The sequence below is a fragment of the Anopheles gambiae genome, chromosome 3, assembly GCF_943734735.2.
Source record: "Anopheles gambiae chromosome 3, idAnoGambNW_F1_1, whole genome shotgun sequence".
Taxonomy (NCBI): domain Eukaryota; kingdom Metazoa; phylum Arthropoda; class Insecta; order Diptera; family Culicidae; genus Anopheles; species Anopheles gambiae.
The window spans coordinates 40,680,939-40,706,099 of record NC_064602.1 but is presented as its reverse complement, the minus strand read 5'-3'; the positions used below and the strand labels follow the sequence as shown (position 1 = coordinate 40,706,099).

Here is a 25,161-nt window from a genome sequence, read left to right as displayed (position 1 = left end):
AAGCAAAAAGAAATAAATGGATGAAAATGAATATCGAGGAGCAACTGAACTAAAGGAAAGGGAATATAATAACCTTGTCTTCAATGCAATGAACTGGCAACACAATGTTCTTGAATGTTACGCGCCTGATGCAATATGCTACACCGATAGCGATGGTCTAGTTTTCATAACTACGTTGAATGGTTCTTGTTTTTAAAAATAATTGCCACCTTCTGATTTAAACCGCTTATTTCATTGAACTTGGTTGAATTGATTGAGCAAGAGCTACTTTATTGATTTCCACTCTTCGCCATTTCAATTTTCTTCAACTTCAATTTCATTTCAACTTCAATTTTTAGCAGAGGCGAATGAGGCCAATAGGATCAAAGTGTCTATAAAAATAAATAAATAAATAAAATTATCCAAATTATACAAGCACTTATATTTCAAAACAAATTTTTCTGTAAAAGCATTACAGTTATTACATTAAGTGACTTTCTAAGAAATGTATTCAAATTAATAAAGCTATTTAAACAGCAAACCAAATAAATAGGAAACATTTGCTGCATTCTTTCTGTTAATACACAAAATTCATTATTATAAGCGTCTCTGAAAAAAGCAAAATGTTACTAAATTATTTTGTATGCACTTTACTCAACTATTTATTCAAATTCTCCAGTAAGGATTTCATAACGCGGTTAGCGTATGTATAGCTTGAGCAAAAAACTAAAAAGAAAAAAACACTATTACACGTGGCATATATCAGAGAAACGGCACACGATACAAACGTTTCGCATACCGTTGGCTCCCGCGATAGCAAACGAGTAATTCAATTTTTCCATTTTCACCTGGCCTGCTAGAAGCAAACAGTTGTGGTATGTAGCACTACCACCGATGCACTAGCGCAAACCTGCGAATCGGAAATAGGTAGATGCAAGGATTGAAAAATAACACACACGTGAAACGAAGTCACATTTGACTAAGTAATAAATTTCATTTTAGACTGTACGTTTGCATTGGTGCAACTATTTTACCAATCCTTCACAGTACCCTCGATATTGGCATAGCACTGTTGAATCCATCAATGTGTGACTGAGTGACAAGAGCTATCGAAGAAGGAATAACACATTGGACGGTTTATTTCGTTTTGCACTCGTTTTGCCGGAACGTGGTATATAATCTTGTTCGAGTATTAATTTCAGGAAAGTATTTCAGTAGGGTTTCGGTTTTAAAGTTGACATTTCATTAAAAAAATATTATTCGACAAGTAGTATAAATTTTCGACACAGTTTAATTTTTTCTTTGTATATGGTAATAATATTACAGTAATGTTGTTCTTTAAAACACCATGAAAAGGTCAAACAGCAACAATATGTTGACAAACATGGCGTTTTGTGTTATATTTTACAATTTTGAAGTTTCACAAACGGCTAATAAAACGGCTTGATTTATGATGTAAAATTAATATATATTTGGATTTATTATGATGAACTCAATTTAAATAACCTTATGTATTACTCTATTACCTACTTTTTTTTTTCTTTAGCTCAACAACCGATGTCGGTCAAGGCCTGCCGCCTGTACCCACTTGTGGGCTTGGCTTTCAGTGACTAATTGATTCCCCCCCCCCCCCACCCCATAGTATAATAGTCAGTCCTACGTATGGCGGCGCGGTCAATTTGGGGATTGAACCCATGACTGGCATGTTGTTAAGTCGTACGAGTTGACGACTGTACTACAAGACCGGCTCAACCGACCGGCATTACCTATTTAATATTATGAAAATGAAAAACTTTGATATATAATACATGCATGCTAGTAAATTAATAAAAAGTATTATTATTATTCTGAAAAATGTTTAATTTCAATCTAATAAACGATATCAACTAGCATTTTTGTAGCACCACGTTCTGCATGTACGTTAAATTATTTTGTAATAAAAAAATAAAAGAATAGATCACTTAATCAATACCAAAAACACATCATTTGCAAAGCAAACGATCAAGCCAAATAGACGAACTAGGATGTTCTCTCGTTGTAAATAAAATATGTATCAATGCAATAAAATATGTATCAACGCATGTTCGAAAAAATGCAAATTTTCTACACTCTTTTTGTTCACTACGGAACCCATGAATGATCGTTTACGAGAGGTGTGTTTATTTGTGTCGAATGGCTACCAAAATTCACATATCACAAAACACCATCCCTTTTTGTAAAATATTTTGCAATTCTGAACCATTCTTTTGACATTGAATACATACGATAAGCATACATACAAAACCAAAACAAAGAAAACGCAACCAGTTTTGCAACACCCTGTTTTGTTGCAGCATAGTTTTCGTTTCACTACATGACTTTTCAGTTTTATTCTGCAACTGTAGTGAGGAAAAACTGTTCGTTTTTTAATTTTAGAATTGAATATTTAATTACTTCTGAAAGCTATTTATTATAGCTTCTTGACACTGGCAAACAGTAAGATATAACACATAAAAATTACTATCGAGCGGGACATTTTTTACTATAATGAAATGAAATTTAAATAATTTAGATCAAATAAAAAGTAAAAAATTAGGTTATATTTGAAAATTTTACACTATAGTACAACGCCTACCACAACTATATAGACAGTTGTTTTACGTAATTTGCGGATAATTCATAAGAGATCGATAAAAACAGTGAATGCGTGAGTTGTGCAGGATACTATTTCACATCTCGTTTTTTTTCTTCAAATTTTTTAATGCGTTTTTACACGACTTATTATGAAAAATCTAATTTATGGTCATACCATAACTATAAAGATATTTAAAAAACAGGTTTTTGTGCTAACTAACGCGTTTTAAAATCGTTTAAAAGTATAAATAATATTTTTATGAAATGTTTAACAAAAAAACTTTTTTAACAATTTTTAAAAAGTTTTTTATATAATTTATTTTAAGATTTTAAAAGTTTTATGAGTATAATTATCAACATATAATTTTCAAAAAATTAACCTAAACAACAATTTTAGAGCAGAATCTAAATATTTGCTGCTGTTACATACATAGTTAAGGAATGTAATGCCAGCCCGATATTTTTTCCTCCCACCATCCACTTCACCGTCGATGTTCTCTTGGACCGCTACGTTAAAAAAATCAATAAATAAATACGAAGATGTGAAATAGTATTCTGCACATGTATGACATGTATGAGTCACTGTTTTTATCTTTCTTTTATGGATTTTCCGCAAATCGCGAAAAACGACTGTCCATATAGTTGTGATAGACGCTGTATTACTAAAAGAAAATCAATTTATTTTCTGAATTATGTTCTATTTACCAGTCAACACTAACATTGTTCATTGCACGATCTCTTTAGTACTACGTTTTGCGTAAAACTGATTTCAAGATTCTAACGATGTATAAATTCGGTAGCAACATGCCAAAAAAGCAAAAAAAGTGTCGTTGAAGGGAAACTGTCTGACGTAAAATTAAAGTGACATAAAAAACATTAAAGCATCATTTGTTATAAGAAAAAAAAACTTAAGCCCGTATGGCGACGGTTTCTTACCATCAATTTGCGTCGTACTATTATACTACTTGATGGTGTCGTCTCTCGAGGCACGGCATGGCGTACATGGTCAGCGTACGAACGAACGTACGAATCGAAGTCAGAAATCATGGTAGTAGAAAATGGATTTTAAATTGTTTTAAATTGTGCTGCGGGCTATTCTTCTCGGCACATATTGTCCATGGAAAGGGATACCCAACACAACCCACTGTGTCATGGTACCGTGGCGATTTCATGAAGCAATAGCAATTGTACCGATTCACAAGCTCAGCTGGAACCCGCGAACAACCGTACGATCGCGATTCGATGGATATCTATGTTTGGATTTCAGATTTGTGCAGGGCACCAACACACACACACATACAGAAAAGCACACGTCCTGTTGGTTTTTTGCCCCTCCGAACCGCTCCAAGAGGATTTTCTCCAAGAGGATATAATCGAGAACACATAATGCATCCATTCTCACCGACAACGAAACGAACCGTTGTCATGGTAGGGAGGTGGGAGGGGTTGGTCGGTGAAGGTTTCGGCAACAAGCGACTTTTTTTTCTATTTCAACTTTGTGCAATTCTTGCTGTTGAACTTTTCCCTTCTTTACCGGTTCTAGTGCGATATCTTTGTCTAATTTACTTTACGTTGTGTCTTTGTCTTTGACTAACTTTTTTATACTTTGTGTAACTTGGCACATTGCAATTACCGTGACTGGAGACCGCAATGGAAGCAGGAAATTCGAAATTTATCGTTACCGGTGTTCTATTAGTGGCCACTGATGCTTGGGAGCGTTCAGTCCGAAATCAGTTGCGTGCGTGACATATGCAATGACTGTTTGGATGCTGGATACAACACGACAATAGGATCAAAATCAAATATTTTTCCGGTGTTTCGGCTCTTTTGCAAATATCTTTTAGTTATGGCGTCTTCTTGCATAAATGTGGTTGTACTTTTATTTATTACGCACTGTTTGAGTGTAGCACTTTAAACAACTATATGATTACATTTTGTGTGTTTTGTTTTTCTTTCAGTTACTAAATTCATCAAACAAGGTCCCTCTACACACTCTATTTCGAGAAAGTTATCCATGAGGCGGACATCGACGAAAATGTGGAAATCAATCACAACTTTCTTAACGGCACCGCAAAGACGCACGGTGGGGGTAAGTGTTATGATATAGCTTCGGGAAATGCTTTGACTCAGAATCATAAATATAAGAAAAAAGTAGTTTTTTTTTTAAATAATTCAAATTTTATCTTTGACGCAGTTTTGACCATTTGATTTTTTTAAACAGCATCCTTCTATTTTAAAGGGATTCATTAGGAAATTGTGAATAAATGTTTTGCGAATATTTTCCACTTAGCTCAGATCAGGTTTTATAACCACTGATAAGCGAAACAAGAAACCCTGAACATGGACTGAGCGATCAGCCCTGGGCCCCAGTAAAAAATCATTCTTCACTTTATACCTATTGTCGTTGTTTTTCCAAAACCCGTGGGAGTGCACGAATCCGGCCTGTGCAAGAAGTCTTTCTTTCTTTCTTTTACTTTTTGTGCGCATTCCTCCTCCCGAAACCTGAAAAATGCATTAATAAACCATCATTACACCCTCACAATCTATATGTCTGCATGTTACAAAGTCAAATTAAATATTTTTCATGTTTTTAAAATAAATCGCCACCATTTGAAGAAAGTTTTTTGTTGCGTCATGAAAAGCAAATCTCAGTAAATCCTTATTCTGTTCTGCGGTGAACATTATTCTAAGAAATGGTAGACACACGCTGAAAATGTTATACCTGGCGCTGTGTAATCCAAGTCATTGCGTTGACATTTGAAGATTTTAAAGTGAAATATACACCCAGTGTGTGCATAGTATGCTGGATAAGTTGTCAGTTAACTTCTGAAACAAAAATGCCACAAGACGGGAACCATTCGTGGACAAGCATTCCTTACACTACAAGAACAACACGATAACAAGATAGGTAAATATTTATCACTGAAGAAACTATGCTTGGTATGCTTTGAGATATCTCGCACGCAAATATGCTACGAATCAGTTGGGTGGAATGTTTGCTGAGGAATTCTTCTTCTTAAAGTGAAGTTTCTGTTAGTACTGGAGCTGGTATCTTCAGCTTTAAGGTTTCGTTTTCGCTACGCATGAGCTTTTTTTTAGAAAAAGCGAATCGATTTCAAAAGTAGGCCACATGCTTAAACAGTGAATGCTTTTTATCGACCACAAAAGCAAACGAACGAGAAGGTTTATTTCAGTTATGGTATGCAAAAAGACTCTTAAACAGGAAGCAGACTAAATAAGAAAAAAAAGACAAAATCTAATCGTCAATGAAGGTCGCGTGTAGGAAAATGACACAAATGTCAAAAAAAAACTGTTTTTGTGGGTGTGTGATTTTCCTCGTTTGCGCTTGAATCAAGTTATTTCGATTTCATTAGAATTTCGAACCTAGGCTTTAGAATAGGCAACTTTCCTAGACTAAACTAACAAATATCGCTCATCTGCAAGTATGATGCGAAGTATGCTACAAAAAACTTCTTTTTTCCATTCGTATTTTTATCTTGGTGAAAAGAGATGGAGTTAGCTCAAAGAGGCTTTGAAGGGACGGGTAACAAGGAAATACGATTCGATTGGATTATTAACACGAAGAGCTTAGCAGCAGGGTAGCATCAGCTCGAGGCCGAAAGCAAAAGGAACCACAAAAAACTTAAACGCCAAACGCCACCCAGTCAGCAATACAATTTCTTCCAACGCCTGTACGATTGCGTTTTTACAATCACCAAAACCTTCTGGTTCTAACCGTAACGTTGCTGACTGCCATCCTATGTGGAAAGGAAATCGATAAATGGAATCAAGTTGGTGATGCGATACGAAAGAAATGGAACCATTTTCACCAGCACGGGTTCCACCCGCTCGACGCAAGGTAGGCATTAATTAAATAAATTAATCCCTTTACGAAAGTAACTCTCGGCCACGACTATGGAGTGAACGCGGGAGCGATCAAGCTGATTTTTCAATCAGTGTAGATTTTCAATTCACTTCGCTGCTATTCCAGTGTCAATGAGTGGATGTACCACCAGCTTTCGATGAAGCTTAGCTGACTTAGTCAATGTAACGCTGTTAATTCAAATATTGTAGTAAAAATGAACCGAGAGTGGACGCCTAGCATCGTTTGAGTTCTCCGGTGGTGGTTGTGCCGAGCTTTGGTACCCGTGCGTAGCTTGGGAAAAGGGATGGATTAAAATGGTTTAACGTAGCACGAGCTGCTAGCTGGTAATAAACAAAATCCAGTGTTAGTGTTTCTTCCTCGTTTTCCCATATGGGGTACCCAAACAAATTATCAATCGGCGGCGAGACAAATTAGGTCCCTTTTTGATGTGTATGATTTGGGACGGGTGAACATTTTGATTTGTAAAGCGTTTTTACCTAGCACCGAATGTACATTTTCGTTGTGGCGGAGCTCGCGGGCGTGCGAAGAACGACGCAAATTAATGACCGTATAATTAACCAGGTCTTAGCTTAGCTTTCTAACCTGCTTAATGCATGTATAGATGATTATTTGATTTTACGATTGCTTCTAGCAAGTGTGTAATCTTGCAACTTCATGAAGTGGGAGGGTTGTCATGAAAGAAGCAGATCTTTCAACCGTTACTGATGGTATTGATCTGTCTATTTATAAGAATGTTTTCAAGACTTTTATAACTTTAAATCTTTATTTATTGTAGGCTCTTTGGATTTGAAATAGCTAGGCTTTCTTGGACTTTTTGTTACCATAGCAGGATAGTCAGTCCTTCGTATGGGGGCACGGTCTATACGGGACTTGAACCCATGACGGGCATATTATTAAGTCATACGAGTTGACGACTGTACCACCAGACCGGTCATTCAAATATAAAATATTGAAATGATTTTTTGCATGAAATGCACCAGTCCAAAGTAGATGTTTTCGTGATGCAAACATTTATAATAACGCTCCATTTGTTCTCAAGCCCAAAACTGCACGAACATTATTCGTCACTTTACTATGTGCAGTAAGAACTTTATTCTTCAGCACTGGGGGAAACAACAGAGCTTCTTTCATTTTCATGTGGATACAAAATTGAATCACCTCTGCACCCATCCCGAGTAGCATTTAGCCACTCACCTTTTACAGCTGCACAGCATTTTCTTACGCTCCCCTATGCAAATATCCTCTTTTCTGAAGCACTCCTCCATGTCCTGAAGATGCTTGCGCCACGAACCAATGCTTGGGAAAAGCAACTAAAGCATAAAGTATCAGCTCAAATAAATAGGATTTCATGGATACAGCACAAAAGTCTTATGATGGTACTCTTGGCTGTAGTTTGAGCTGTAGTGCATACAGCCAGTGCCACGTCTTCCAAAGGGGAAGAGACATCTGTCTGGTAAAGGCAGAGGTTGAGGTGTCTGTTAGGTTTTTTAATTGCTGGAGACTGAGTTCGTCGGTGCTTGCTGCCGGTGGAATAAGGCTCTCGTTACGTAAAAAAAGTCTCCTCGCATATTTTAATTTTAGTGAATATAATCACATTCCTCGCAAGGGTCGTTTACTGCACTTATGAAAGGTTTCCTGCAACTTTATCTCATTATTAGTTTGCTACATTAACTCATCAGTACTGCCACTGTCATAATTCATTTGATCAGTGAACCTGTCTGCATCGGTGAACTGTGAAGTATATTTGCAACTGATTTAAAGAATTTGTATGTACACCACCTCAGAGCGTGCTTATGTGTGTACATGCATACACTGATCGAGTGCTGCAACAAATATCCTCGTTCGTGCTCTACTCGTTAGCTGCACCCCAATCTTACTTACTTACTTATCCGGCACCCCAATCTACCGTTAGGAAATCAAATAAATCATTACCGAGAGTAAAGTCGAGGCTTGATATTTATGAAATGGTTGAGGGAACAGTTCAAAGCAATAGTGGAAGACGTTCGTATAGATGAGTACCAGGTATTTTGACTCAACCCATGAATTGCAATATTCTTCCCTCGAAAATGTACAAAGCAAACCCCAATCCGCTGTACATGCTTACCGAACTGTTCATGCGTTGTTAGTTACACTTACAATTTCATTTCGATCTTCATTCTGCTGGGATTCAAAACGCCAGCATCACTTACACGGTATTCGGTTTGGTGTTCTTGAAATCATGCAAAATGCACCAGGTTGCTCAGAATCACACCAACCCTAGCAGTAACCATTCCAATGATCTTCACCTACTACATGCGTCACATCCGCTTACGCTACAAAATATTACCATTAAAAGTTGTGTGATTGTGAAGTCATTGCTGTCATCTTACCAGTTCTTGTACCGCTTGTAATCTTAAGTAGTTCGTGCCACAATCCTACTTCCTACCAGTGTCGGTTGTACAAGAAGTATCCCCGTAGTGCACCGGAACTTTGTCCCGAAGCAAGCAACCGGCTGCCAGGCCACAACTTCCGTTTCGAGCACACGAACACGCTTTTGGCTTTCATGGTCAAGCATGGGCTTTGCTCGATTCGGGGATTCAAATTTTCCATGCACCAAACACGCGCACTCATGCCGCCTGGTACCGCTCCGGACGATGACATGCCGGAATCGAGGAATATAACTTTCTTGTCCTTGGCAAAATCTCAGCTCGGCTGAGTAGATAAAACGGAGCAGCCACAACGGTACGGCACACTTTCGGGTCAACCCGTCATCCGGCGAAGAAAACGGAACGGGCAAAGACATTCAAACCACCACCGGAAGCAAACGATGGATGACTTTGCAGCGCATTTGGATAAGCGTCGGCCTGCCATACATCTGAGCGGCAGCCCGTTTTTGGGTCAGGAAAAGTTTATAATTACGAAAGCTGTATGAACTCCCGCTGAGCCATGCGAAGCCATCGCGGAAAGGACGGAAAAGGATTATGGTCCCTGAAGCGGACAAGGTTTCACCTCCCACTCGAAACGAAACAAACGATGTGACGATGGGATTAGTGTTTGTGTGGCCCGTCGGGTACCAAAAACCCTAGTGCTACGTTAGCACAAAGCTGCTTAAGGTAGGTGCTACATGTGGGGGAGGAACATGTAATCCCATCGAGTTACTGGGCTGAGCATTTTTTTCGTTCCAACAGAGAGACCAACTGATGGCAGAGGTATGCATGGTATGCATGGTATTAATTAAAAGCAAACTGTGGATAGCAATAGCAGGGATAAAACACAAAAACATCCCTACACCTACCCCATACAAGGGTGTACACATATAAATTCTTGGAATGGGAAGCAACCGAAGGTTGTTGATGTCGTAACCAGTGGTACGAAATTACGAGCAAATATTTATTGGCATGTCATCGCAAATCTTTCCCTGTCTTAAGTGAGTTGTTGAGTAAGTTTCCTTTCAGAAAAGCACATTTGATATGTACGTTGGTGAATTTTCTTTCATTGAGAAAAACACAAAACGTTTAATTACAACAACAAAAACGTCTACCTTTTTACAATTTAGCTAATAGCAAGGTACAATATTATATATGCATAAGCGACATTTTGTCACAATATTTACCGAATGGTCTCAGAATTTTTTAGGGCAGTTCAGACTTTTAACCGGTCTTCTGATATCCTGAATGATTCACTGTTCTCAAGAACTCACAGCAGGCACAATGGTTTTAACATATTTGTCTTTGACCCGAAACCGAACACAAGCAAATGTTTATACTGTTACGTCAACATAAAAGCTGTATGAAAGTTTCTTCAAATGCGAAAAGCTGTTTATCAAATCTCATATAACTGCCCCTTAATTTAGAATAAGTGATAAACAAAACCATTTTCGTTAAAAGAATAGCGTTGCGACAAATCGAAGCGTAGTGGCTAGTTGGGTCATCAACGAGCGGCACAGTTAGGTAAAACATAACAGTCGTCGCTAGTAGCGAAGCGGGGGAAGACAAATGTCAACACTGCACACAATCAAGCTTTTACTGCTCATCCGGCCCGAGCATTCGATTGAAAACTTCATTAAGTGTAACTTCGTAAGTCAAATTCAATAGAATCATAGGCTGAGAAAGCGCGAATGAACAAAAAACACTTCAAGCTAATTAGAATCATGAGCTGAGAAAACGGAACAAAGAACACCAGCGCTGATTACAGCTTACTATTTCATTTCATTTCATTTCATTTCATTTATTAGTTTCAATATGTCTGCCTCAAGGGTTGAACATATAATTGCTTAAAAACCTAGTTGGCACTATTGGTACTAAACTAACTGTAACTTAATCAAACTAAGGGGAAATAGAAAACGATGTAACAGAATAGAAATCCTTAGTGAAAGGAAAATAAGCAGCGGATGAGAAGAAAATATTTAAAACAAAAAAGAAATTAAGAATAAAAAAGAATAAAAAACTATTGATGAAACAAGGACGCAGAAAGCATTTTCAAAGAAGCATTTTCTGTGCTATTTAGTTTGTGTGATTACAGTTGACGTATGTTAGTGCGAAATTTCACGCTATTCAGGATGTTCTGAGTAAATACCGTAAGGATTAAATGGCAAGGAAAGATTATGCAGTGAAGCAATATAATACCCAGATGAATGTTTACAACTATTTAACATTCAATTTCAATTTGTTGGATCATTTACCGGCTATTAAAATCGATAGAACGGAAGATGTTGTTAAACTATGATGTTTTTTTGCAGTTGTATTTTAGGAGATCCAATTGTTTGGGTATCATTCAGCTTGTGTGAAGCGTTCAAACGAAACAAAAAAAAATTTATCATATTTACTTAAAACATGTATTTTTAAAATTATTTTACATCGTTCAGAACACAATTTGGCCATTACTAATGAATTTTGATAGGAGTAAAGACGTACATATATTTTTAAATTACTGATAATGAAATTGGTAAAACAAAAGTATAATATCAAAGAAAAAAGAAAAAGAATACAACTGCTTAAAATAAAATAAGCAATTTGGTCGTAACACTGAACATGATAAAATTATAGGCACGGGTTCATGTATTAAACTAGTTTAAAATAACCATAGTAATTGAATATCATCATTTCTTTTCCGTACTGGGTCGCTTGGGGTCGCAAATTTCAGCAAAAGCCCATTGGATCATTCGGTTGCTTACGACGTGCTTACAGATTTTGACCCTTAGAGGCGTACATTTCACGTTTACACACTGGTTTTAACCCTGTATCTATCCTCAAATCTTGCCATCGTCATCCATCAGGCGCTTGTGGTCAAATGCCGGCATAGCACAGAGCACGATTCGCAAACCGTTGCATAATCATTTCATTAAATATATACACTAGGCAATGAAACAGCGCATCGAATCCACAGGTGAGTAGAACAGAAAAAGGATTCACAAAAATTTCAGGAAAAGCTGGACAGACTCGTCAAAGATGACTTTCAACCATGCCACATCATGTTACAAATGTGCGGAGAACAAGCATAAACAATTTTACGTTGCTTATTTATTGATGATTAAATCGTCATAATTTGGCTTAATTGAATTTGCATTTATGCCTATCATCTAAAAAGGGTAGAAAATGCAACGGAGTATGGGCGTGCGAATCAATGTCCTGCAGCGACATCAAAGACAGAAGACAGTCTAATTAATAACGCTTTTAACCGGCGTTGCTGCTTGTACTGCGACTGATACCTAGACACAGGGTGTCGTGATTTGTGAGAAACAAATCTTCCGACACTAAGCCACAATTCGTCCCAGCGCTTCTTTCCCTCAACCAAGCTTAAGCTCACGCCTAATGAGCTTTCCGTGCTAAACGGTGGCACCATAAAATTGCAGAATGCATAAGCGAGCAATCAAGTGTGCATCTTTTACTACTTCCTTGTGGCTGCCAGAATAGCGGCAGTAGACCACAGACGTTTGGTGGGAACAGTAGGCACACAACAGTACCTTTGCTTCGAGTTAAGGTTACTTTTACCGTAAACGATTCATTTCCTTATGGTGCTGCTTTTAATATTTGCTCATTTAGATTATAAAGTTTACTCTACACCACACTTTGTGGTTTGATGAAGTTGGGAAGTTTCTCCTTCCCTGGAAACAATAGCCAACGTAGTAAACCAATTAGTAAAACTGCACCAAATAGCCATAGTGAAGATGAAGCAAGCATGGAGAATCGTGTACCGTCTTTGGACAAGCAATAAAACATAAAAACAATAATGTTCCTCCGGGATGTATTGTACTGCTCAAACAATATCCCATTTGAGTGGGATGTAAGTGGGAGAAAATGCGCTTAAACTCAATTAATAATAATGGGCCTTTTCCCCTTTTAACGGTCGCTACAGAAACCTTGAAAGTGAACGTGAAATTTTGGTTATTTTACAATATATTTTGAAATGTTGTATTGTCTAGATCAGCGGTTTTCACTCGGTGTGGAATTCTCCCCAAGGGGGAAATTTGGACTTTCCCCCAAGGGAGGGACGTGGGGGGGGGGGGAATTTTGATCAAATCTTCGTTTAATACCTTGGGTTACAACGCTCTCCTCATGCTCATGATCCTGTGAGAGGGGAATGAAATCCTACATGCACCTACATGGAGTGCTATGCTACAAAAAGGTTGAAAACCACTGGATTAGATAGTTGGGGAATTGAATATCCTATCTTTTGGTGTACGATAAGCCAAATTCTGATAAAAATGTATTGATATGTATCAGAAAACCCCAAAATTTCACGTTCATATTTCACTGGAGCTCTTACGCATGCTTAAGATTGTAGGCTGAAATTTCAGCCTGTCAGCTGTTTGCATTGTATAGTAATTGTAGAGCAACTGTCAAAGTGGGTATAATTTACAGGTTGGCTTATCCCAAGATGTATGTATTTAGAAGGTTGATTTTTATCGCTTCTGCTGAGCGACATTGTGGGAGACATTTTTATCATCAAATTTAAAAGTGTCTTTTTGACAGGACGGGTGAAAACTTTTACTCAAACAGGCCTATTGATAACTTGACTAAAACACAAAACATCCTCCATCTTCATTATATTCACTAAAAGTTCTTCAAACACGTGAAATACTGCTATTGGTAAGCTAAATAAAATCTAAATAACTTAACTGTCCACTCATGAACAACGAACGTTCTTCTTCAATGCACCTTGGGATAAATAAAAAAAACACGACATTTTAGCCGGTTTCGCGAATAAATGAACACATTTCAACACTAGTTTAAAGTTTAGAGTAGGCAATCACAGCGAAAAAATTCGAGCAGTATAATCAAACGATTGTTCATTTGTTTCTCATACGCTCTTGACGATCGTTTGTTTATCGACGGCAAAGGACCAGTCGTTAAAAAACAAATTGACTCAATGCGTTCGCAATGTCAATTTAGAGCAATTTTTAACGTCTCTGGTTATTTTTTTTTAAACTGTTAATTTTTCATCAGTTCTTTCGCGATGCTGGCTTTTGTTTTGGCATTTTTTAGAGCAGGTTCTTTGATGATTGTTTTAGGCTTAAATAATCTAGACTGACAATCGCATGCTAGTTTTGTGTGTGGTGTTGTATGTTGACATAATTTCGGCCGTTAATAATTGAACTCAATAGTAAAAAGCAGACAAGTATCGTAAAAGGCCTCAATGACAGGACTTAAGAGATTAAAAAAAAAAAAAAAAGATGATAAAAGTATCTTCTTCATCATTTGTCACAACAATCGTTGTCGGTCAAGACCTGCTTGTACTATTTAGTGGGCTTGGCTTTCAGTGACCTTTGGATTACCATAGCAGGATAGTTTTACGTCTTACGTAAGTTGTTAAGGCATGTAGTTAAGTCGTACGAGTTGATAAAAGGCTACAAGCAGAATATAAATTTTACGTCAAGAAAAGTGTTGTACATGATTTTATGTAGTTTCTTAGTCTCATTGTTTAAATACCTTTTATTTTACTTCTATTTACACTGAAAAATATACGATTTAAAAACATATATACATATCATTAATGTTGCTGAGATAAAATTTATGTCAATTCCTTTCAATGTCTGATTAAATGTTTTTTTCTCTTTTTCGGCTCCTAACGTTAAAATTAAATCAAAACGTGTTCATGTTGCCTTACGAATATTGTTAGAAGTCCAAATACGTTATGTCTCACACCTAATGCCTACGCAAATTTGATTTTCGCTCACAAAACTGCTTTGATCAACCATAAATCTACTTATTTGAATAAATTTATTTGTGCAAAGGTTCCTAGATTTTTTGTAAATAATATATAACATCAGGCTACGTTCCTTACTACCTAGTAGCTGCTAAAAATATTCTCCATGAGTTTGAAACATGTGCAGAAGATTGTTGAAAGATCACAGATCTACTCGCCAAGTATGTGTGAAAGATGTTAATCGTTTTCTCAGATGTTAATCAAATCAAGTTTGTAGAGGACCTACACACGAAGTTTTTATATATTTTTCTAATTAAGATACTTTTATTTTCGAGAAGTCATACTGCTTCTTGATGTTTTACAATGACGATTGTTTGAAATAATTTTACACTCTTAATACACCCTTAAAGAACTGAAACTACTTACAAAGTAGCAGAAGCTTTTGTCATTTACTTTTAATAAATGCGTATGAAGCTTCTAGCTAGAGATGTTTAATGTTTAAATCTCGGGGAAACTTCAACCAAATCATTCATTCTCCTTCTGCCTTCCATATTATGTTTCGATTACTTGCTCAACACATGAAAACTGATTAGATTTTCAGCTTTTCGACTTGATGACGTAAACTGTAGAGACAATTTCATTTCCTTTGTACCAATAAAATAATTGTTGTACTTTAGGGGCTGTTTTACATTTACTTTCATGTGTAATCCCTAAACAATGGTATAGATTCTTCGTTGTTCTCAATTTAATGGACATCGGATTACTAGATGAGGGTTGAACAAGCTTGCAGAAACAAAGATTGAGGCAAAAGCCAAATGACACAGGCATCCTGGTATACGGAAAGTTTTTCCCCGAGGTGGTGCAGCACGGGGCCCCTGTCAACATTTAATTTTTCTTGTTGTAGGTTTTTTTTATCTACTCCGACCGACTTCCCGCTCCCATGGCAGAACCTGTGGAAATAGAAGGTGCCCATGGATGTGCAAACTTTTTTTGAATCTTTTTCCACAACCCATAGCTGCTGGTCTGTGCCAAGCCATACACTGGAAGGCTATCGAGCCCAGACGGAAAAGCTTGCCTATAAAGCATGTGTACGTGGGAACCTTTGCAGCATCCCATCCCAAAGGATTCCTTTATTATAAAATCATTTTCTACCACACCCAACGTTGCTCTAGCTGCAGGAGTTTTGCAATGGGAACATCTCCTCCTATTGCTTACAGGGGCAATCTACAACAAGTATTCTAATAGAATCACAGCACGGTGCGGCTGCTTGAGAAGTCAAAAATGATTACTTTTTAAACTGCTGGCAAAAAGTTTAAACCTGCTTATATGAGGGTAAACTGTTGTACGTACGTACCTCATCCCAGAGTAAGCTCATTTTTGTACCTTTGCTGTCGCAACCTCCTCTCACTTACTTACTTACTAACTTATCCGGCGCTACTTCCGCTATACGGTCTTGACCTACCTCAGGAGTGTCCGAAACCGCTCACGGTCTCACGCCTTCGTCTGCCAGTCCGTTATCCCGGCCTTAATGGCAGGCACCTCCATGCCATCTTGCTACCTTAGTTTGGACATACCACGGCTCCTCTGTCCTTGTGGGTGGCCTAAATAACTTCCTACCTCCTCTAGTGGTTGTTAAACTTCGTACTACAACCATACACACACTCTAAAGAGATTGAGATTAGATTTTGTGAAAAAAATATATCTTAAGGAACATTTTACGAGTCAATTCAGAAGCGGAAAACCCTAAGTAGAACCCTGGTTTTCATGCTTTATATCCCGGTGAGTTATCTACAACAGATAAACCCATGACACCCGCTTGTCTAGATTGTGGTGTGTATGCTCAAAAATAGCTTATCACTGTTCCCTATCCCAAGCAGCGAAGAAAAATTTTTCGCCACCCATCTACTGCAGCATTTCATCTCATGCGTTCTATATTTGCTGGAGCAACATAAGTCACTGGTGGAGTGTCTTCCGGCCACAAGAATTATCTACCACACGTTCTTATTACTTTATTAATGCTCGTATTTTCCAATCTATATTTTCACCCATTTGCTAGATAATTCGTCTATCTAAATCCTGTGAAGGGGTATGACGTGGGACACATACTCATCTTTTTTATCCCTGACACCAAGTTCCTTCACTAGAGCGGCAAACCATTAGCTTGAGTGCATTCCAGTCGCCTCTCTCCTTTCTATTCCATTATTTTACTTTCTCTACACTAGTTTGTACTGCTGCTGATAAAGCTTTATCAGCGGATATAATAAAAATTCCAATGTTGTTTCGCCGAGCGTTAATCGGATATATTCTGGAACAATTCCTTTTTCTATACTGTTCGCGCCGATGTTTGGAAGGTCTTTAGAGAGTTCTTTTTTCTTTTCCGACTGTGTTTCAGTGTGAGCGGCGTTTCCCGTAGCCCTTGGCATGTCCTCTTATCGGTCGGGTGAAAATAGCGCCACGAACATATTTCTTGTGAGTGCGAATGCTTCGTTCCTGTTTTCTTTTTTTTCCTGTCCTTGTTTACTTCCTGAAACCGATACACTTCTATGTTGAAGAGTGATATTTTTTTTCTTCTTGGGTTAAAGTTCCATCACATCGAAAAGTTTTATCGAAACGATCGGTTCGCAGTGGCATATGCGACGTGACATAGGCGACACTCCTAAACACAGACTCCTAACCTTAGCCGGGTGAGCTGTCGTATATTTTTCGCAACAAAAATGGCTGCACGCGTACAGTTTGTGCCGGTTTACGGTGTGAGGTGATGCGAATGTTTGACGGGAAACATATTTCATCGTACACTTTTGGCACGATCAAGCGAGCTTTAAATGTGTTTGCGTGTGTGCCGAACGCCAAACCCATTTGCGATTATTTATTGCACTCGCGAGAGAGAGCTGGGAATGATGCGTGTGACACAAGACGAGGCGCAGTCGAGCGCCGGGATCTCGATGCCGAACTGACTTGAAGTAACCACCGTACGTTCTGTGTATATCAGCGATGTCAAACTCGTTTAAAAAGTTCATCAAAATGCTACTTAAAATAGTTGCACGGGCCGGAGCCTAGTTTTTATATTATATTATGTTATATAATACCAAAAATCAGATCTTTTTTTGTTATTTTTTATTTTATTTTTGGTACCTGTTTACATACCTGGGATAACAGGTACGTTGTAATACTTAAAACTTTGATGCAAAATAAAGTAAAACTAAACTGAACCAGATTATTTTCAAATGACCATTAACTCCTGATATTTCCAAAATTTGCACAGTTGTGAGCCAAATAAAAATATTAAGTAAGTAAAAATAGTGGCAAAAACTGGACATGTCAACGGACTGGACTGGACTACGTTGGTTTATCCAATACATAATAGTACCCATTGGTGACATTTTGATAATCAATTTTATTGTGCTGGTATTGATTGTGAACAGCATTTACGTACGTTAGAAAAAGTAGATTGTTACATTTAATGCTGTTCAAGCTCATTAAATTACTACTGGTCAGTTCGTTCAATCCAAACATAAAAAAAAAAATTCTTAATTTGACAGTCGGAGAGAGAAGATTGTATGATTTTTTTTGTATGAATTTGAAGCTTAAACGAGAGATGTTTCTTTAAAAAAATGTTCATCAAATATTTGTTTGCTAACACATTTGTTCAGCAGAAATGGTTTATGGAAACAGAATTTGCATTAATTGCATATCCATTTTACCATTTTAAAATAGACCGGAATACTCATTTTCATCACAATAAACATTTTTAATTTTTCTTTTATACCTCGAACAGCTTTTGAATTTCTTAACTTTTTTGTGCATACATGCATAGAGAGTAGGTACGATTAAACACCCACAAGGTTTTATGACGTTGCATGGTCTGACAATTAGAAAAGAAGAAATTGAAAATCTCTTTGCATTTCAGGAGTCAATTGAAATGGACTGCCACATACTGTAGAAGCAGAAATGCTTCTGCAAATCAATTTTAGCTCAATGGGTCGCGGACCATACCGAAAGATCTCGCGGGCCACCAGTTTGACATTTGTGGTGTACATTCTGAAGCACATTTTCGCATCCTTCACACTATCGTACTTTTGCACGCCAAAGAACAAATTTACTTTCTGGAACATTTTGGTTCTGCTTTTTGGATCGAACGTCGTGCAATGGCACATAACGCATGCCGCTACAGCATAACGGTCTAGGCTCATTGCCTACACTTGATCGGTCCTGCGAGGGCACTTGGGCGTCGAGCTAATGCCTGATGATGTTTGCGATAATTTAGCTTTTATCAGTCTTTCAGGAGCAAAGTTTGCCAACCGGAGTCCACCTTCCCATTGCTCTCTTTGACAGGGATGGGAAGGGGGGGGGGGGTTGAGTACCAGGTAGAGGTGGTCCATATGAACCGGAATCGCACGGTTCATTAAGTTGACTTGAAAAAAAAAAGAATGAACCGGTTCACGAGAAAAGAAAAAAAATTAAAAATAATCATTAAAATTTGTGCAAACATTCATGATCATTTTGAATAAAATGATGAGAAAAACCTTGCAACAATCGCAAATTTAGGGAAAAATAAGAAATGATTAAACTGTTTGTGTGAATCGTTTTCTAGGGTCAAATAATAGATTGTCGCAAAACCAAAAGAACGAATGAACCGAAATTACGTTCACGTTCACAGCAATGAACAACTCGGTACACTCACGAAGAACCGAAATACCCACCACTAGTACTAGGGTCGGTGGCAAAGTGAAGACATCGGAAATTCTACCACTGCTTGTTAGGGCGAGGGGGCGTAGCGAAGAAGATTAACTGCTCAAGAAATAGGCGATCGTTTGTTTGAAAGGATTTAGCGCTTAGTTGGGGCTTTACTTTCAGCCCTATCCTTACTCCAGAAAGGAAAATACAGGAAGGATACCAAAATTTGTTTAACGCTGGTAATTATAAAAGGACCATAAGTCAAGCGAAAGATTTCCCCATTCCAAAGCGCAAAAGATAACACATTTATGAGCGCTACAGTTTATTGATGTTGCAACAATTTTTGTTGTAAAAGTTTTTGGCTTTTTACCCCGACAAGGAAGAAACATTGAATTTGCAAAGCATTATTGAAAATTGAAATAATTCCCACGCAAGTGCATGAAAGGATGTTTCGGTAAATGGAGAAAAGAGCGAGGCAAAGATGAAATTTATATACCGGTCCGCCCGTGTTACGCTCTTGTGAGGTTTAATTGCCATACTAATGTTTCCTTTGTATAACTTTATACTTATTTGAGCCTGTTTTTTTTTTTGCTTTCTAAAGAGCTTCTATATTCATGGATTTTTTTCCAATTCTAGATACTTCATGAGAACAATTTCAGACAGTCTGTTTTGGCAGCAGTAAAAAGTAAAAATATCATCATTCTTCTGCTGCTACGGAAACAAAACAATAAATTACGCACCATTCTTCTAGGAACGGTTCCGGGAATTTCTAGTCGTTATTGTTTTTGTCTGGAAAAGGTGTCTTTCATAAAAAAAAACTGGCAATTTCATAAAAAATAAAATTCGCAACAACATAAGCGTGCTTGAAAAAAGATTTGCTCAATTTTCAGCAAAATACCGTGACCCTCACTGCGTGTTTTTCAATTGACGTTTAATTTTCCAGACAACAGTGCTGGTAACAAAGCCACTTAAAAAAACTGATTACCCGCGGCCAACGTGAAGTTTGTGACAGCCGTTTGGTAGCAACAATTTTTAACGCACCACTCAATACGACCACTCCCGTCTAGTGGCTTCAGGGACCGACGACGTCCCATATACGCCGTGGGACGATATACACGCTGGCGAGGAACGGTTTCAGCTTAGGTTCTGTGACGTTTTCTATTATAAGTTATTGTGTTCCGAGTGTTAAGGAAAAAAAACCTCAGTGACCAATAAATAAAAAATACAAAAATGTGCATACAAAAGAGGCGGCCAAATCGTGGAAAAAATCTGTCATCACCGAACGACAAGAAGATACTTTTTAATTTGGTTTTGTCTTTTTTCCGCGCACTCGATCGCACAGATCTAGCCCCACCAACTGCCGTAATCAAGTGTATCGCTTTTTCCCCCAGCTTTTACTTTCGAGAAAATCTTTATAACGAATGGATCGAAAAATATGCCTCAAACGCAATAAAAAGTAGCATAGGAGACTGAATAATGGTTAAAGAGAATCGAACATTTCAAAGAACCATTTAAAATCCCTTGTCCGAGCTGAAAAAGATAGCGCACCAAGCGTGTTGCTTGAAGCGAACACAAGTAGCTTTAACGGGAATGCTTTTTTGTTGTTGCAAAATTTAAAGACACCATTCAACAGTATGACACTTACATTTTTTTTACAAGTTTTTTCCCTGTTGCTTGCTGATTAATTTTTGGCTGGTACTTTATGTACCTAAGAATCAATCAAAACAACACTTACAGTGTTGTATTACAATTTCAAAAAATGCTTTATGTTATCTTGAGATTGTACCGGAAATCGGTGTGATTTTTATTTTAGAAATATGAATATACTGCTCGACATGTTTCCCACACATAATAACTGTTTCGTACGACCTCATTGTAAAGAAAAAGCGTATGTGCGGATGTTGCGAAGTAAAAACACTTCAAGTTAAAACATATTTCAAGTAAACACATCTCAAGAAAAACTCCCCTCGAGCAATAGCGTGCATTTCAGAAATGCAACAAACATAAACATGTAGGCGATCATTCTCATGGTTTAAAAGTAGAAGTTACCTTACGCATTTCATAAATCATATGTACACGTCGCAGTATAAATAAAAACTTGGTATCAAAATAGTCATAGTTACAAGTTACCTGACATATATAAGGTCAGCAATGTAATAGTATCTAAGAGATCCAAGTAAGTAAGTAATAGTATCTAAGATCTTCTTCTTCTTCTTCTATGACACAAAAACCAAGGCCTGCCCTGTACTCACTAGTGGAGTGAGCTTGACTTTCAGTGACTTATTGTTACCATAGCAGAATAGTCAGTCCTTCGTATGGGGGCACGGTCCATTCGAGGCTTGAACCCATGATGAGCATGTTGTTGAGTCTTTCGAGTTGAAGACTGCACTATCAGGCCGGCCTTAATGATGGTGTTAGTCGATCTTGTTGGTTCTTCTCTGGGCTGCTTACCGCTGTATAGTCGGCTAAGTCTAAGTCGCCTAATATAAGAGATCATAACCTAAATAAAGTAAGCGCATTCAAACACAAACCACAGGACTCCGGACGTTTATTTGGTGTAAGGCACCGGCGTTCGGCGCTGAGACGGAGCAACACATCCGCCTGCAGCATTAATGACATTCAACCGAACGTCGATTCGCTCGTTAGCTTTGCGCACATCAATTAGACACATTCCACGCAAGTAACTGCTGCTTCATAAAGTGTAGAATACCAACTTACCTTAATACATCAAGCATAACCGTTTCTGAAAAGCACTTATCCAGCAACAGCGTTACACATGTTACAAGAACTAGACCAACTTCTGGGTAGACAAGAAATGAGAACTCCAAAACAAACAGCACGGGATTACAAGCCAAGGCTACGTGGAACGTTCATGCTATGACAAACTACCGTCTAATTGAGCCTTAATGCCATGGTTTCCGAACATTCCTTCACTATCACCCCCAAAAAGCCCAATGTTGCACCGAACCAATTCGCTTTCCTTCATTAACCAATAATCTCGCACGAAAATCCAACAGTTGTTTCGGACAACTTCCTGTTTGGGTGGCGTTATACCGTTCCGGGCGCACCATAGTCCAGTTAAGAAGATAGAACGGAGCACTGAAAATCGATGGTTCGCTTCATTTTGCTGAACGACTGCACAGGCCACTACTCAGAACGTTACCAGCACCGGTGGTAGATATAGCACACAGTTGGTTCTTGAAACGCAGCTAGCCTTTTCCATAAATTAGCAACTCGCGTTGCTAATCCTTCCTGATGACGACATAATCAATTAACGGAGCAATCTCCCGGCTGCTCTTCTGCGGGAAGTGATAGCTGAAGCGCAAATACGAGCTCTGCCGTATGATTTCTACTTTTTCCCGGCCAGTTTTAAACGGTCGCACGTGAATTCATTCCATGCTAAAACAGACGATGGATGGGGTTTTTGTTACAAATAGCAACGATTTGCATAGTTGCAAGCTTTACTTATTCCACGAAAAACGTCTATGCTATCCCAGGTACAATTTTAGGAACGAACGTACCACAATGGAACTAGTTCGTTGGTTAATTTGTGATACGAAGAAGACGAGCACGCTATTTGTGCGTTGGTTTTATCGCTTTTATATCCCAAAGGGCGACCACTTAATCCATTCCTGGTAGCTATCGGTAATTTCAATCGGCTATCGGTAATCTCAGGTGAACACTTTCGAAATTAGTTTTCGATAATGGTTGGAGTGCCAATCTAATTGTGTAAAGCATGAATATTCAAAAGATTGGTGAAGCAATTTAAAAGTTTCTAAGCTAGATGGAAATTATTGGAAAAGACTAACAGGTGTAAAAACAATTAAGTTACATCCTCAAAATTTCAAATGAGGTTTTCTTTTCGCTCATTTTATCAAAAGTGAAAAACACAAACGGTAACGTATCGCACTAAACCAAATACAGTTCCTTTCAGAATTGTTATAAAATATAGTACGATTGTAAGGATATGTTAAATTTCTTCTTGAAGTTTCCTTGATCTGCTTCCTTTTCTTCCCTCCCGTTCTTCAATATGTACTTCTTGCCTTGTCTTGTCTTATCCGGCGCTACAACCGCTTTGCGGTCTTGGAGTGTCCGAAACCGCTCACGGTCTCGCGCCTTCGTCTGCCTTTCCGTAATTCCGTCCTTAATGGCGGACGCCTCCACACCATATGTACACAAAAGGATTTTGCCAATGTGAAACACTGCCAATATCAGTTAAAAATTGAATTGACACTAAACGCCCTTTCGATGCCTTGACGGTCGCTTCTGACAACGGATAACTTTGTCACTTGTAAGCTTGAGCCAAAAATTGCTTCCAATATGTACCGACATCGTATTCATTGTCTTAAAGCAAGAAAGAGACTGCTGGGCAGGGTGATGAGAGGAAACGATGACTCGAGATCGCGTGACACCGAGCCACATCACCGAGCAATGTATTTAAACTTATTCACTCTCTCGCAAAAACAGGCAACTGTCAACGACTGCTAACGAGACCATTTGGTGGGCTGAGGTAGCAAAGTGAACAAAATTATCGTTTGTACCAACGCAGCATTGCAGCGGGTGTAAAGGGAAAAGAAAAATGAAAGTATTCAGTACGAGAAAAGATTCTACTCACTATCCAGGTTGAGCTTTTTAGGTTCCGATGCCCAAGTTTGTCGAAACGCCGAAATCAAGGCAAAATACAATGAAGTATGGGAAAATAATACTCAACGAAGATTTGTTGTGGTTGAAAAAGAGATAAAGAGGGAGAGTGATAAAGAAATGAAGATAAAAAACAGAAAACGACACTTTTTTGCGGCTTTTGTTTCCATTTATCTGATACACTTTAAGACTTCTGAAAAATAACTCACTAGACCAGCAAAAAAAAACAAAAAAGTGTGTAGAAAACTCGGTAATAAGACGCAACGCACAATGCTCTTTTATCACTAATTTGCTAAATCGCTCTATCGACTCACCGCCTTTGTTGCACTGCGTCGATATCTACGCACCATCCCGATCAATCATGTTTAGAGAGACTGTACGGGTTCTTCAGCCTCGCTCCAGCGATGGCTGGTCAGACCCAGACCCTATATTCTGCATGTCGACTGTATTCAACAGTGTTTCGGATTGCTTCGACTAAAAACATCTCAACTCAGTGCTTTAAGGGCCGTGGCCACAGTGAGCTGTGATACAAATCTTGACCAAATTGGTACAAATCGGTTAACCAAAAAACAATAGTAGAAAAAATGAAAAATGCAGATGAAAACAAACTAGATGTGTATGTTGATCATAAAACTGATGATTTTGTTTTCACATGCAATTGTAAAGCAAGAGTAAAAGCATTGCAGCAATTTTTGACAGTGTGCATCAATCTTTCGGTATAAGGCATCTATGTTTGATAGTACGCTTACATTTTTGACTCTAACGCACCTTTTTTTTTGTCTGTAAGTCTGTAAGTTTTTGATTGTTGTTGGAATCGTGATAGTTTTAAAAGGTATTTGAGCAGATTTTTCACAATTGTAATTTTACATAACATAAACAGTACAAAAACCATACCATTTGATTGGTTTTTTGGACAAAAACAATACATTTTCACTGCATAAAACTTCAAAATTGGGGAAGCATGTTGTTATATTTTGATTTCTGTCAATAAAATTGATAACTATTAAAGCTTATTACATCAATTTAAGAAAATACAATTCGGAAGTTTGTTAATGAGGCGAATTATAATCAAAAATTGATACCTTAGAGCCAAAAATTGAAGCAAACTGTACAAAATTTAAGCCCTAAAGGCAAACATTGTGACACGCTGTAAAAATGGGTGCCTTGGAGACAAAAATTGGTGTGTTAGTGTAAAAATTTACCGGCGACAACTATAGAGGGTAACACATTGCCTGTTTGTAAGT

The 25,161-nt window shown here is 37.9% G+C and overlaps 1 long non-coding RNA gene across 4 annotated transcripts in view; it reads left to right on the top strand.

Moving 5' to 3' along the window:
- LOC133393682 (uncharacterized) overlaps nucleotides 1–25,161 on the top strand; it is a 134,381-nt gene that overhangs the window by 56,381 nt on the left and 52,839 nt on the right. For all 4 annotated transcript variants that reach the window (XR_009766327.1, XR_009766326.1, XR_009766324.1 and 1 more), the window contains exon 2: nucleotides 4,551–4,681. This is a non-coding gene — a long non-coding RNA (uncharacterized LOC133393682). The remainder of the gene's footprint in view (nucleotides 1–4,550; nucleotides 4,682–25,161) is intronic.